Source organism: Leguminivora glycinivorella, chromosome 13 (genome assembly GCF_023078275.1).
Source record: "Leguminivora glycinivorella isolate SPB_JAAS2020 chromosome 13, LegGlyc_1.1, whole genome shotgun sequence".
Classification (NCBI taxonomy): domain Eukaryota; kingdom Metazoa; phylum Arthropoda; class Insecta; order Lepidoptera; family Tortricidae; genus Leguminivora; species Leguminivora glycinivorella.
The window spans coordinates 21,591,049-21,606,947 of NC_062983.1; the positions used below are offsets into that span (position 1 = coordinate 21,591,049).

General features: G+C 42.9%; 1 protein-coding gene across 3 annotated transcripts in view; it reads left to right on the forward strand.

Moving 5' to 3' along the window:
• The window catches only part of LOC125233001 (homeobox protein homothorax), a 430,647-nt gene that overhangs the window by 253,999 nt on the left and 160,749 nt on the right, over positions 1-15,899 (forward strand). The gene's annotated exons all lie outside the window — the stretch shown is intronic.

The following is a 15,899-nucleotide window of genomic DNA, read 5'->3' on the forward strand; positions in this document are numbered from 1 at the left end:
TTAAGGCAGTGAATGCGTATGATAAGTGATATAGTCGAACTATAAAAGCGTATATTTTAATTCTTGGATCCATAATAGAAACTATGGTGCCAATAATTTTATTGTATTAAATTATATTTATTTATTTTATTCAAAACATGTATAAATCGAGGGCGCATTTAAAATACTCCATTAAACTAATATTCTTTTAACGGTAAAATTTCCATCGCATACCTTTTTGCAGTAATGATGGAAGTATACGAAATCAAATTATGTTAATTGACACTAAACTTCACAAGTTCACACGCCACTTTTCGTTAAGTTCCTCGTTTAGAACAGTTTTTGTTAAATATTACACACATTAAATTATTTTAGAAATTTCGCATTAAAAGGGACGGCAACTGCTATTATAGAACAAAATAACCTGTATAACGGAATCTCAAATACTACTATAGCATAAATTGATACTATAATAGCGTTACTGTGTCCTCTATGTCAACAAATTAGCACAATAGTCATCATTACATCACCATTATAGACCTTAAACGTCACGGATGATACTGCTATAGGCCTATTATATCACTAAATGGCTGCATAATTGCACCAAATCGGCTCTACAGTACCAATATAGACTATTTATAGGACCATTTAGTATGATTTAATTTGGTGTCCTCGACCACTATAGGACCAGAAATTGTTACTTGAGAGGAACTATAATAAGCACACAAAATTTCATCCCCATCGGTTCAGCCGTTTAGGAGGAGGAGGTAACAAACACACAAGCATGTCAATGATATTTAACAAATTCCTTATTCAATACAAATACTTCGATATATGTTTATAGAACTATATTAATAAAATATAAATATATTATTATTTCACGATTAAATTCAATTTATGACCAATTTTATTACAATACTTATTTATACCCACCCATTAGGGTAGAAAAGGTAAATATCGGGTAGATTGGGTAAATACCCGGTAAATACCCGATATCTACCCCGGGTATTTTCCCGCCGCCCATCTCTACTTGGGAGCACTGTCTGTACGCAGCTCGGACCTCGGACCGGAGCAATGACCGTTGGGCTGTGGAAAGCTCCCTCAGGCTGGTAGGGAAATTTGACTTTGTCCCCTCTCGCCGCCATTTTTGACTTTTCCAAAAAATTTTTTTTCTCATTTCTATTTTTGGCCCCCGTTCTTACCACGTGCCAAATTTGAACGCGCTCGGACCGAAAAAAAAAAAAAAAACAAAAACGGCCATTTTGAAATTTTGTAAATGCCATTCGATGGACCTCAGATAACTGTTCAACATTAGTTCAAGCACTTTTAACCTTTTTCCTACCGTTACGGAGCTATGGGAATTTAAAAAAAAACCTCCATACAAACTGGTAGGGAAATTTGACTTTGTCCCCTCTCGCCACCGTTTTTGACTTTTCCAAATTTTTTTTTTCTCATTTCTATTTTTGGCCTCCGTTCTTACTACATGCCAAATTTGAACGCGCTCGGACCAAAAATAAAAAAAAAAAAATTCAAAGTCGGCCATTTTGAAATTTTGTAAATGCCATTCGATGGACCTCAGAGAACTGTACAACATTAGTTCAAGCACTTTTAACCTTTTCCCTACCGTTACGGAGCTATGGGGATTAAAAAAAAAGACCTCCATACAAATTTCAATTGGCCTTCAAAGGGCGCCATTTTGAATTTTTCAAAATTTTCTTTTTGTATACTAATCTTGGGGTGGCTGTCCACCCGTGTGCAAAATTTCAGCGCGCTCGGACCATTTTGAAATTTTTCAAAAAAAAAAGTCGGCCATTTTGATTTTTTTTTAATGCCATTCGATGGACCTCGGGTGACTGTATAACATTTGTTTGAGCACTTTTCACTTCTTTGTACCGTTACGGAGCTATGGTAATTAAAAGAAAAACCTCCACTCAAATTTCAATTGGCCCTCAAAGGCCGCCATTTTGAATTTTTCAAAATTTTCTTTTTGAATACAAATCTTGGGGCCACCTTCCACCCGTGTGCCAAATCTCAGCGCGCTAGGACCATTTTGAAATTTTTCAAAAAAAAAAAGTCGGCCATTTTGAATTTTTTTTTAATGCAACTTTTTTCTACTCGGATACCTGTATGACATTTGGTCGAGCATCCCCCGGCTATCTCTTACGGTTTAAAAGTTGCCATACAAAATAAAAGTGGCCAGTTTTCCCACACTTGTAGCACTTTTCAATTTTTTTTTTATTTCATTCGAATCGAGGCTACTTGGAGATTCTATGACCAAAATTTGAGCTCTCTACGACAAACTTGAAAAATCGTCAAAAAAAAAAGTCGGCCATTTTGAAAAAAAAATGGCGGCGTCAAAAACTGCCCAGGGTTCTCTATGACATTTGGTCGAACACTCCCCGGGTAACTCCAGCCGTTTGGCCAGGCCGTCCAACATTTTTTTACCCGGAACCGGTAGACCGACGGTCTGATCTATCCGGGGTCGCAGGACCAAACTCTATACGACCACATCAAACACTGCCACCTTCAAATCCCCCTTCTGCCTATTTTTGGAAAAATGTCAGTCGGGTTGTAGCTTTATATTATATAGATATATAGACTAGTTTTTTAAAGGTGCGCGGGGCCCGAGGGCCCCGCGGTGTTCTTTTTGGGCTTTTGTGCTTTGCTTATTTGTTTTTTGCTTTTGCTTTTGCTTTTTGTTTTTGAGCTATGCTTATGCTTTTTGTTTTTGAGCTATGCTTTTTTGCTTTAGCCTTTGCGTGCTTGGGAGCACTCTCTGCCCGCAGCTCGGCCTGCGGCCTCGCGTGCTTGGGAGCCTGTAAGTCACGCTCCGGGCCTTCGGCCCTCCGCGTAGTTACAATACAATACAATACAATACTCTTTATTGCACACCTCACATAGTTTACAAGTAATACACAAGAAACACTGAGTTACTGTGGGGGTTGTAGGGAAGTTGGAGCTTAAACACGACCCAATAGTAAAAGTGTCTTGAGAAGCTCACGACGGGCCTGCGGCCTGCGGCCTCCGGCCCGTCGTTTCGCTTCTCTAAGACACTTTTACTATTGGGTCGTGTTTAAGCTCCAACTTCCCGGTCCGCCGGCGAGTCGATCAGGGACGCTCCGGGCCTTCGGCCCTACGCGGAGCTCGGCCCGAAGGCCGAAGCCTTCGCTATGTTTCGAAGCTCTGCGTCGGGCCTCCGGCCCGCCGCTTCGCTTGTTAAGATACTTTTTGTTATTGTTTTGCTTGAGAGCACAGTCTGTACGCAGCTCGGCCTGCGGCCTTCGCGTGCTTGGGAGCACTCTGCCCGCAGCTCGGCCTGCGGCCTTCGCGTGCTTGGGAGCCTCTCAGACACGCTCCGGGCCTTCGGCCCTCCGCGTAGTTACTGTGGGGGTTGTAGGGAAGTTGGAGCTTAAACACGACCCAATAGTAAAAGTGTCTTGAGAAGCTCACGACGGGCCTGCGGCCTGCGGCCTCCGGCCCGTCGTTTCGCTTCTCTAAGACCCTTTTACTATTGGGTCGTGTTTAAGCCCCAACTTCCCGGTCCGCCGGCGAGCCGATCAGGGACGCTCCGGGCCTTCGGCCCTACGCGGAGCTCGGCCTTCGGCCTTCGCTGGGTATCGAAGCTCCGCGTCGGGCCTTCGGCCCGCCGCTTCGCTTGTTAAGATACTTTTTGTTATTGTTTTGCTTGGGAGCACAGTCTGTACGCAGCTCGGCCTGCGGCCTTCGCGTGCTTGGGAGCACTCTGCCCACAGCTCGGCCTGCGGCCTTCGCGTGCTTGGGAGCCTCTCAGACACGCTCCGGGCCTTCGGCCCTCCGCGTAGTTACTGTGGGGGTTGTAGGGAAGTTCTTCTCCAACTTCCCGGTCCGCCGGCGAGCCGATCAGGGACGCTCCGGGCCTTCGGCCCTACGCGGAGCTCGGCCTTCGGCCTTCGCTGGGTTTCGAAGCTCCGCGTCGGGCCTTTGGCCCGCCGCTTCGCTTATTTAGATACTTTTTGTTATTGTTTTCTTGGGAGCACAGTCTGCCTTCGGCCTTCGCTGGGTATCGAAGCTCCGCGTCGGGCCTTCGGCCCGCCGCTTCGCTTGTTAAGATACTTTTTGTTATTGTTTTGCTTGGGAGCACTCTGCCCGCAGCTCGGCCTGCGGCCTTCGCGTACTTGGGAGCCTGTCAGACACGCTCCGGGCCTTCGGCCCTCCGCGTAGTTACTGTGGGGATTGAAGGATTTGTAGGGAAGTTGGACCTCCGGCCTGCGGCCTCCGGCCCGCCGCGTCGCTTTTTAGACACTTTTACTTATATTTTCTTGCTTGGGAGCACTGTCTGTACGCAGCTCGGAACTTGGACCGGAGCAATGACCGTCGGGCTGTAGAACGCTCCCTCAGGCTGGTAGGGAAATTTGACTTTGTCCCCTCTCGCCGCCGTTTTTGACTTTTCCAAAAATTTTTTTTTCTCATTTCTATTTTTGGCCCCCGCTCTTACCACGTGCCAAATTTGAACGCGCTCGGACCGAAAATAAAAAAAAAATTTTCAAAGTCGGCCATTTTGAAATTTTGTAAATGCCATTCGATGGACCTCAGATAACTGTACAACATTAGTTTAAGCACTATTAACCTTTTTCCTACCGTTACGGAGCTATGGGGATTTAAAAAAAAAACCTCCATACAAACTGGTAGGGAAATTTGACTTTGTCCCCTCTCGCCACCGTTTTTGACTTTTCCAAATTTTTTTTTTCTCATTTCTATTTTTGGCCCCCGTTCTTACCACGTGCCAAATTTGAACGCGCTCGGACCGAAAATAAAAAATAAAAAAAAATTTCAAAGTCGGCCATTTTGAAATTTTGTAAATGCCATTCGATGGACCTCAGATAACTGTACAACATTAGTTCAAGCACTATTAACCTTTTCCCTACCGTTACGGAGCTATGGGGATTTAAAAAAGGACCTCCATACAAATTTCAATTGGCCTTCAAAGGGCGCCATTTTGAATTTTTCAAAATTTTCTTTTTGTATACTAATCTTGGGGTGGCTGTCTACCCGTGTGCAAAATTTCAGCGCACTCGGACCATTTTGAAATTTTTCAAAAAAAAAAGTCGGCCATTTTGATTTTTTTTTAATGCCATTCGATGGACCTCGGGTGACTGTATAACATTTGTTTGAGCACTTTTCACTTCTTTGTACCGTTACGGACCTATGGTAATTAAAAGAAAAACCTCCATTCAAATTTCAATTGGCCCTCAAAGGCCGCCATTTTGAATTTTTCAAAATTTTCTTTTTGAATATAAATCTTGGGGTGACCGTCCACCCGTGTGCCAAATCTCAGCGCGCTAGGCCCATTTTGAAATTTTTCAAAAAAAAAAGTCGGCCATTTTGAATTTTTTTTAATGCAACTTTTTTCTACTCCGAGACCTGTATGACATTTGGTCGAGCACCCCCCGGCTATCTCTTACGGTTTAAAAGTTGCCATACAAAATAAAAGTGGCCAGTTTTCCCACATTTGTAGCACTTTTCAATTTTTTTTTATTTCATTCGAATCAAGGCCACTTGGAGATTCTATGACCAAAATTTGAGCTCTTCACGACAAACTTGAAAAATCGTCAAAAAAAAAAGTCGGCCATTTTGAAAAAAAAATGGCGGCGTCAAAAACTGCCCAGGGTCCTCTATGACATTTGGTCCAACACTCCCCGGCTAACTCCAGCCGTTTGGCCAGGCCGTCCAACATTTTTTTACCCGGAACCGGTAGACCGACCGTCTGATCTATCCGGGGTCGCAGGACCAAACTCTATACGACCACACCAAACACTGCCACCTTCAAATCCCCCTTCTGCCTATTTTTTGAAAAATGTCAGTCGGGTTGTAGCTTTATATTATATAGACTAGTTTTTTAAAGGTGCGCGGGGCCCGAGGGCCCCGCGGTCTTTCTTGTTGCTTTTTTGTTTTTTTTTTCTTTGCTTGTTTGTTTTTTTGCTTTGCTTTTTTGCTTTTTTGTTTCTTTGCTTAGCTTGTTTGTTTTTTTGCTTTACTTGTTTGCTTTTTTGCTTTAGCCTTTGTGTGCTTGGATTGGAAGCACTCTCTGCCCGCAACTCGGCCTGCGGCCTTCGCGTGCTTGGGAGCCTGTCAGACACGCTCCGGGCCTTCGGCCCTCCGCGTAGTTACTGTGGGGGCTGTAGGGAAGTTGGAGCTTAAACACGATCCAAAAGTTAAAGTGTCTTGAGAAGCTCACGACGGGCCTGCGGCCTGCGGCCTCCGGCCCGTCGTTTCGCTTCTCTAAGACACTTTTACTATTGGGTCGTGTTTAAGCTCCAACTTCCCGGTCCGCCAGAGAGCCGATCAGGGACGCTCCGGGCCTTCGGCCCTACGCGGAGCTCGGCCTTCGGCCTTCGCTGGGTTTCGTTTCGAAGCTCCGCGTCGGGCCTTCGGCCCGCCGCGTCGCTTTTTAGACATTTTGATTATCGTTCTGCTTGGGAGCACAGTCTGTACGCAGCTCGGCCTGCGGCCTTCGCGTGCTTGGGAGCACTCTGCCCGCAGCTCGGCCTGCGGCCTTCGCGTGCTTGGAAGCCTCTCAGGCACGCTCCGCGTAGTTACTGTGAGATTTGTAGGTAAGTTGGAGCTTAAACACGACCCAATATTAAAAGTGTCTTGAGAAGCTCACGACGGGCCTGCGGCCTGCGGCCTCCGGCCCGTCGTTTCGCTTCTCTAAGACACTTTTACTATTGGGTCGTGTTTAAACTCCAACTTCCCGATCCACCGGCGAGCCGATCAGGGACGCTCCGGGCCTTCGGCCCTACGCGGAGCTCGGCCTTCGGCCTTCGCTGGGTTTCGAAGCTCTGCGTCGGGCCTTTGGCCCGCCGCTTCGCTTATTTAGATACTTTTTGTTATTGTTTTCTTGGGAGCACAGTCTGCACGCAGCTCGGCCTGCGGCCTTCGCGTGCTTGGTAGCACTCTGCCCGCAGCTCGGCCTGCGGCCTTCGCGTACTTGGGAGCCTGTCAGACACGCTCCGGGCCTTCGGACCTCCGCGTAGTTACTGTGGGGATTGTAGGATTTGTAGGGAAGTTGGACCTCCGGCCTGCGGCCTCCGGCCCGCCGCGTCGCTTTTTAGACACTTTTACTTATATTTTCTTGCTTGGGAGCACTGTCTGTACGCAGCTCGGAACTTGGACCGGAGCAATGACCGTCGGGCTGTAGAACGCTCCCTCAGGCTGGTAGGGAAATTTGACTTTGTCCCCTCTCGCCGCCGTTTTTGACTTTTCCAAAAAATTTTTTTTCTCATTTCTATTTTTGGCCCCCGTTCTTACCACGTGCCAAATTTGAACGCGCTCGGAACGAAAAAAAAAAAAAATCAAAGTCGGCCATTTTGAAATTTTGTAAATGCCATTCGATGGACCACAAATAACTGTACAACATTAGTTTAAGCACTATTAACCTTTCTCCTACCGTTACGGAGCTATGGGGATTTAAAAAAAAACCTCCATACAAACTGGTAGGGAAATTTGACTTTGTCCCCTCTCGCCACCGTTTTTGACTTTTCCAAATTTTTTTTTTCTCATTTCTATTTTTGGCCCCCGTTCTTACCACGTGCCAAATTTGAACGCGCTCGGACCGAAAATAAAAAAAAAAATTTCAAAGTCGGCCATTTTGAAATTTGGTAAATGCCATTCGATGGACCTCAGATAACTGTACAACATTAGTTCAAGCACTATTAACCTTTTCCCTACCGTTACGGAGCTATGGGGATTTAAAAAAAGGACCTCCATACAAATTTCAATTTGCCTTCAAAGGGCGCCATTTTGAATTTTTCAAAATTTTCTTTTTGTATACTAATCTTGAGGTGGCTGTCTACCCGTGTGCAAAATTTCAGCGCGCTCGGACCATTTTGAAATTTTTCAAAAAAAAAAGTCGGCCATTTTGATTTTTTTTTTTAATGCCATTCGATGGACCTCGGGTGACTGTATAACATTTGTTTGAGCACTTTTCACTTCTTTGTACCGTTACGGAGCTATGGTAATTAAAAGAAAAACCTCCATTCAAATTTCAATTGGCTCTCAAAGGCCGCCATTTTGAATTTTTCAAAATTTTCTTTTTGAATACTAATCTTAGCGCGACCGTCCACCCTTGTGCCAAATCTCAGCGCGCTAGGACCATTTTGAAAATTTTCAAAAAAAAAGTCGGCCATTTTGATTTTTTTTTAATGCAACTTTTTTCTACTCGGATACCTGTATGACATTTGGTCGAGCACCCCCGGCTATCTCTTACGGTTTAAAAGTTGCCATACAAAATAAAAGTGGCCAGTTTTCCCACATTTGTAGCACTTTTCAATTTTTTTTTATTTCATTCGAATCAAGGCCCCTTGGAGATTCTATGACCAAAATTTGAGCTCTCTACGACAAACTTGAAAAATCGTCAAAAAAAAAGTCGGCCATTTTGAAAAAAAAATGGCGGCGTCAAAAACTGCCCAGGGTCCTCTATGACATTTGGTCGAACACTCCCCGGCTAACTCCAGCCGTTTGGCCAGGCCGTCCGACATTTTTTTATCCGGAACCGGTAGACCGACGGTCTGATCTATCCGGGGTCGCAGGACCAAACTCTATACGACCACACCAAACACTGCCACCTTCAAATCCCCCTTCTGCCTATTTTTGGAAAAATGTCAGTCGGGTTGTAGCTTTATATTATATAGACTAGTTTTTTAAAGGTGCGCGGGGCCCGAGGGCCCCGCGGTCTTTCTTGTTGCTTTTTTTTTTTTTTTTTTTTTTTGCTTTGCTTGTTTGTTTTTTTGCTTTGCTTTTTTGCTTTTTTGTTTCTTTGCTTAGCTTGTTTGTTTTTTGCTTTACTTGTTTGCTTTTTTGCTTTAGCCTTTGTCTGCTTGGAAGCACTCTCTGCCCGCAGCTCGGCCTGCGGCCTTCGCGTGCTTGGGAGCCTGTCAGACACGCTCCGGGCCTTCGGCCCTCCGCGTAGTTACTGTGGGGGTTGTAGGGAAGTTGGAGCTTAAACACGACCCAATAGTACGACCCGTCGTTTCGCTTCTCTAAGACACTTTTACTATTGGGTCGTGTTTAAGCTCCAACTTCCCGGTCCGCCGGCGAGCCGATCAGGGACGCTCCGGGCCTTCGGCCCTACGCGGAGCTCGGCCTTCGGCCTTCGCTGGGTTTCGAAGCTCCGCGTCGGGCCTTCGGCCCGCCGCTTCGCTTGTTAAGATACTTTTTGTTATTGTTTTGCTTGGGAGCACAGTCTGTACGCAGCTCGGCCTGCGGCCTTCGCGTGCTTGGGAGCACTCTGCCCGCAGCTCGGCCTGCGGCCTTCGCGTGCTTGGGAGCCTGTCAGACACGCTCCGGGCCTTCGGCCCTCCGCGTAGTTTCTGTGGGGGTTGTAGGGAAGTTGGAGCTTAAACACGACCCAATAGTAAAAGTGTCTTGAGAAGCTCACGACGGGCCTGCGGCCTGCGGCCTCCGGCCCGTCGTTTCGCTTCTCTAAGACACTTTTACTATTGGGTCGTGTTTAAACTCCAACTTCCTGGTCCGCCGGCGAGCCGATCAGGGACGCTCCGGGCCTTCGGCCCTACGCGGAGCTCGGCCTTCGGCCTTCGCTGGGTTTCGAAGCTCCGCGTCGGGCCTTTGGCCCGCCGCTTCGCTTATTTAGATACTTTTTGTTATTGTTTTCTTGGGAGCACAGTCTGCACGAAGCTCGGCCTGCGGCCTTCGCGTGCTTGGGAGCACTCTGCCCGCAGCTCGGCCTGCGGCCTTCGCGTACTTGGGAGCCTGTCAGACAGGCTCCGGGCCTTCGGCCCTCCGCGTAGTTACTGTGGGGATTGTAGGATTGGTAGGGAAGTTGGACCTCCGGCCTGCGGCCTCCGGCCCGCCGCGTCGCTTTTTAGACACTTTTACTTATATTTTCTTGCTTGGGAGCACTGTCTGTACGCAGCTCGGAACTTGGACCGGAGCAATGACCGTCGGGCTGTAGAACGCTCCCTCAGGCTGGTAGGGAAATTTGACTTTGTCCCCTCTCGCCGCCGTTTTTGACTTTTCCAAAAATTGTTTTTTCTCATTTCTATTTTTGGCCCCCGCTCTTACCACGTGCCAAATTTGAACGCGCTCGGACCGAAAATAAAAAAAAAAATTTCAAAGTCGGCCATTTTGAAATTTTGTAAATGCCATTCGATGGACCTCAGATAACTGTACAACATTAGTTTAAGCACTATTAACCTTTTTCCTACCGTTACGGAGCTATGGGGATTTTAAAAAAAACCTCCATACAAACTGGTAGGGAAATTTGACTTTGTCCCCTCTCGCCACCGTTTTTGACTTTTCCAAATTTTTTTTCTCATTTCTATTTTTGGCCCCCGTTCTTACCACGTGCCAAATTTGAACGCGCTCGGACCGAAAATAAAAAAAAAAATTTTCAAAGTCGGCCATTTTGAAATTTTGTAAATGCCATTCGATGGACCTCAGATAACTGTACAACATTAGTTCAAGCACTATTAACCTTTTCCCTACCGTTAGGGAGCTATGGGGATTTAAAAAAGGACCTCCATACAAATTTCAATTGGCCTTCAAAGGGCGCCATTTTGAATTTTTCAAAATTTTCTTTTTGTATACTAATCTTGGGGTGGCTGTCTACCCGTGTGCAAAATTTCAGCGCGCTCGGACCATTTTGAAATTTTTCAAAAAAAAAAAGTCGGCCATTTTGATTTTTTTTTAATGCCATTCGATGGACCTCGGGTGACTGTATAACATTTGTTTGAGCACTTTTCACTTCTTTGTACCGTTACGGAGCTATGGTAATTAAAAGAAAAACCTCCATTCAAATTTCAATTGGCCCTCAAAGGCCGCCATTTTGAATTTTTCAAAATTTTCTTTTTGAATACTAATCTTAGCGCGACCGTCCACCCGTGTGCCTAATCTCAGCGCGCTAGGACCATTTTGAAAATTTTCAAAAAAAAAAAGTCGGCCATTTTGATTTTTTTTTAATGCAACTTTTTTCTACTCGGATACCTGTATGACATTTGGTCGAGCACCCCCGGCTATCTCTTACGGTTTAAAAGTTGCCATACAAAATAAAAGTGGCCAGTTTTCCCACATTTGTAGCACTTTTCAATTTTTTTTTATTTCATTCGAATCAAGGCCGCTTGGAGATTCTACGACCAAAATTTGAGCACTCCACGATAAATTTGAAAAATCGTCAAAAAAAAAAGTCGGCCATTTTGAAAAAAAAATGGCGGCGTCAAAAACTGCCCAGGGTCCTCTATGACATTTGGTCGAACACTCCCCGGCTAACTCCAGCCGTTTGGCCAGGCCGTCCGACATTTTTTTACCCGGAACCGGTAGACCGACGGTCTGATCTATCCGGGGTCGCAGGACCAAACTCTATACGACCACACCAAACACTGCCACCTTCAAATCCCCCTTCTGCCCATTTTTTGAAAAATGTCAGTCGGGTTGTAGCTTTATATTATATAGAAATGGTTAATTAAACTATACGCATGTAGCCCGTTTACTTATAGTTTTATTATTTTAGTCGCACGAAATGGGTCAAGACTTTTGTTACACCTTTTTCGAGTAAATTTCTTTCTTTAAAATTATATATTTTTAAAACCAACCTACCGTGAGACACTGACATCTTAAACATGTAAAATCGGGTCACTCACGTAAAATTTGTCGAAAATCACCCGACAAGTTTCGCTCCGTGACGATTTTCGCGTAGTATTACATCTTTCATTATAAACATATTAATTTTACATCTTTCATTATAAACAGAAAAAAGACCCTTTTATTAGGTAGTGTTACTTTTAAAAAAGTATTGTGGCGGCGGTGATCGCTTACCATCAGGCGACCTGTCTGCTCGTTTGCCTCCTATCCCATTAAAAAAAAATGTGTGTTTTGAAAATAACATATGTCATCTGCGTAGAAAATCAGATAATTGAGCTCACATGAGATCAATTTTCCACAATTGCCTTCATAGACTCTATATCACGAATTGTCATTAAACGCGTGGAAAGCTATAGAGGTATTACAGGTTACATATATACGGGTGTAAAGGTATACCTACAGATACGAGTGGGATCAGCAGAGCCATCGGCCATTAGGGAAATTGCTATATACCCGGCGTATAGAGGTTGTATAGGCACTTAGACAGTGGCTTCGGATAGTTCGGAGTATGACAGGTTACTCTGAGAGGACGGGAAACGATATGAGTATTAGATGTTTCCGGTTGAAATTTCAAACTGGCGTCCGTTTTTTTTTTGGAAATTACCTAATGTTGTGTAGAAAGTAAATTTGATACCGTAGTTATGATTCAGTGAACTAATGGAATATGCATTTAATGAAGTGAAATTAGTGTTACATATATATATCAAAGCCCGACAATCTACTTATTATGCCTTTTGTGAATTTCAGTTATCGCTTCACTTTAGCAAATGCCTATTATAATTTTTATAAACCAAATAACTATACATTTTATGGGAGCCATTTTGGAGCAAAAAAGGTAGAGGCTTAATAAAGAATCAATTGCATTTTAGGTTTTCAAAAAGTTTTTTTTTCGTGTCAACTGAATAAATTCTTCTTTCGATGTGAAAAAGACTCATTAAAGACCTAAGGAATTTATTAATTAACTTTCTAACCTAATATATAAATTCATTTTATCTCAATGTTTGCGCATGTAAACCTCTACTTTTAATTTTATATTTATATTATATTATATTTATATTTATATTTATTTATTTGGAGATCCAACAGCTATGACATAAGTATATAAAACACAGTAGACACAGGAAGCCAATTACAGGAACTCACTGGTAGTGACAATTTTAGTAATTTGTGTACAAAATACCTACCTAAGTACATGCCGTTAGATTCAAATTTATGTCATTAAGGCCATCCATCCACTGTTTCTAAGGGTTTTTAGATATTCATGCAAATACAAATAAGTTTACAAATTACTTTGACTATGTATCTATTATGCGGGCTTTTTACTTCAAGTAAGTATCTAGTTATAAATCGAGGCCAATGTTTTTGCCTCCTCTAACATTTTAGATTTTAAGTTGCATACTTAGTTTCTTTATAAAAGCTACACTACATTAGGCATTTGTTATAAAGAAAGGCATTTCCTTTTGTTTACCGTAAAGTCTCTCTAAACCATCTTTCGAAATAACTGAGAGAAAAAAAAAAAACATAGGCAAGGAGCCTCGACTAAACCAGGCTCACATAAAACACGGAGTGTCTCTCCGGAGCAGAAAAAGTCCGAGTGATTTATTGTGAGAAGAGGGACATCCTCGGCTGCTTTTATATTTCGGATGCAGGTTACTCCTGGCAGGTGCTTACACCCTGGTACCTGGGATACGGACATTTATATATCTAACGTATTTTAAGATTGATGGGGTATTTACTATTTCCTTAATTTATTCCGTTGTATCGAATCCTAATGGACTATTAAAACGTGCGTGCTAATCGCTATTACGTTCCAAGTTAGTTAAATAAAACATTAGTCGGGTATAACTATGATTTGGGTACGCGTGACGTCAATGGCTTGTACTAAATAAACCCACATGATTATATTTTCTAAACGCATCCGATCAAGACATATATTTTTAAGTAAAAGGCAAAAGCTAAATAAAATGCGCGTAAAAAGCAAAAATGCAACACTGACGACTTAACAATGAAACAGAATTAAAACAAAAAGCCCGTTTCTCGGAACCGGGGCAATTTTAGCCCGAAACAGCTCGAATGGAGTCGGAGAATCGCTCCAACAATAATTAATAGTAATTATCGAGTAAAAATAATTGTAGGTTTCTTTGGATTACGCCCCCTGGGAAGATCTAATTCCCGATTCACGCAATAACTGTTATTAAGCTCGGATTGTTGCCCGAACACAAATCCGCCGTTTCGAGAATGATAGAAATCAAAACAGCTTTCGAGCCACCAATTGTTTTAATTCGGTATCGTGAAAAAAGAATTATGAATGTGTAATTGCTACGTTTTTGTAAAACGGCTATTGTTTTTCGGTAATGGGGGTATTGTAGCGTATCGTTAGGAATTAGAAGCGCTTGGAGGGATCGCGTCTATAACTCTTTGGGATGCAGATGTATAATATACATGTTGTGCGTTATCCTAACGGGCATATTTAGACAATTTCCTTAACAAATCCCGCCAGTCGCCCTCCTATAAATAACGCGGCATCGCCACCTCGCCCTAGCTGATATTCAGCAGGTTATTACAATTTTTCGCGTTATGAATATCGTCTTCGCCTACCCTACCCGGGGGAGTCACACCTCAGCAATTTTACTTTAATTCTTATTTAGAGTGCCGCCTTATTTCGGTTACCAGATTTTTAGTATTTGTTTATGGCGTTAACTTGTTCCTTACCGTGATGGGGTAATTTTCGAGTTTTTCAACGACGTAATTTTACTTTACGGCGTAATTTTGGGGTTACGATAAAATTGCTGCACAGGGATAACTCCGCTACGGAGTTAACAAAAATGTATTTTGAATAACAAAAAGATCGGAGGTCAAGGGCTTTTATTTTCAAAGATCGAATGTTCATTTCGCCCGCGTCGCTCGCTATCAATCATACATGCACCATTGCCCAGGCGCTTTGTTCGAATTTCGAAAAAGGAATAAAGCGGGTAAAAATAATGGCGGTTGGGTTCTTTTCGAAGCTCGATTTTGCCCCCCCGCGGCAACTAACGCAGCGTTCGTAATTATTCGTCAATTAAAATAAAAAGAACAGCATAAGTGGTATTTTTTAAACATTTATTTAGTTGTTTGTTACTAGCGCTGTGCAGCTTGACCTTATTATTTATTGGTAGGTTATTTTTATACCTATCATGTACAATACATACCTACACATGTGTGTTGCGTAATGTAGGTACGAGTATCCTGCATGTTTGATCGGCCATGTCAGTACGAAAACCTAATGACTATTTAAAAAAACTTGATTCACCAACAATTGTATGAAGTAACGACAGCCAGAAGTTACGATGACACGAAACACAGTATGTGTAACATCATAGTGGATCTATAAGTCTTTAATCGTATCGAATCGGATATGTACAATTTTTACATAGACATAAATTGACGACGTTGTAGAACTGTAGATTATTTGGGTACTTATTTAAAACTAGTTATTTTTTATTCAACTTTTTCGAATGTTATTTGTATTATACTGCAAAGGGTAGGTAGTAGTAGTAAATAGTAACTGTAGGTAGTGATGTTGCAATATGAGGATATCAGTTTTAAAATTTTGCTTGGCATTATTATGATATTATTATTGCCAAGATACGATGATGCATGTTACCCTCCGCGACACCGTTAAAAAAGCACCAAAATTGTTAATGGTGTATGATATTGCCTCCCCTAGCAAGAAAACAGAGGGTGTTGCTGGCAACACCTTCGTTCTCCCAGGACTTTCTTTTTTTTTATTTTTTTTTTCGTAATGACGCTTGGGTCCTGTGAGAGTTGGCTGAATCCATTAGATAGGCGGGAGGACTAATGTAGCAGTTTTTTCTTAAATCGGAATTGGGCGAGAATCGTCCCATGTGTAGACATAATGGCTTTTAGCGGAGGGTCATGAGCTAGTGCTAAGTTTAGTTTTTTATCAAGGGAAAACAAAAATATAGAAAAACTGTTACGACTGAAACGCTTTATTATCTTCGGTGTTTTATGAAGAATGGTTTTATGTTAACAAAAGGTACATAAAGAAGTAGGTAGGTGCCTAACAATATTCTTTTATTTCTAAATTGTAAAAACGGTGGATCCAACGTGCAACGGTTATCCGAATAGGCTCATCCAGTAATTAATATAATAACTAATATATTTACATATTACGAGTCACTCACAAAAATTTGAAAATAGTACAAAGATAATGTTCGTGTTTCATGAAGTAATGAACATTCAGAGTTCAACTCGTACTAATTGCTCTTGCGTTTTGAATTTTTAAT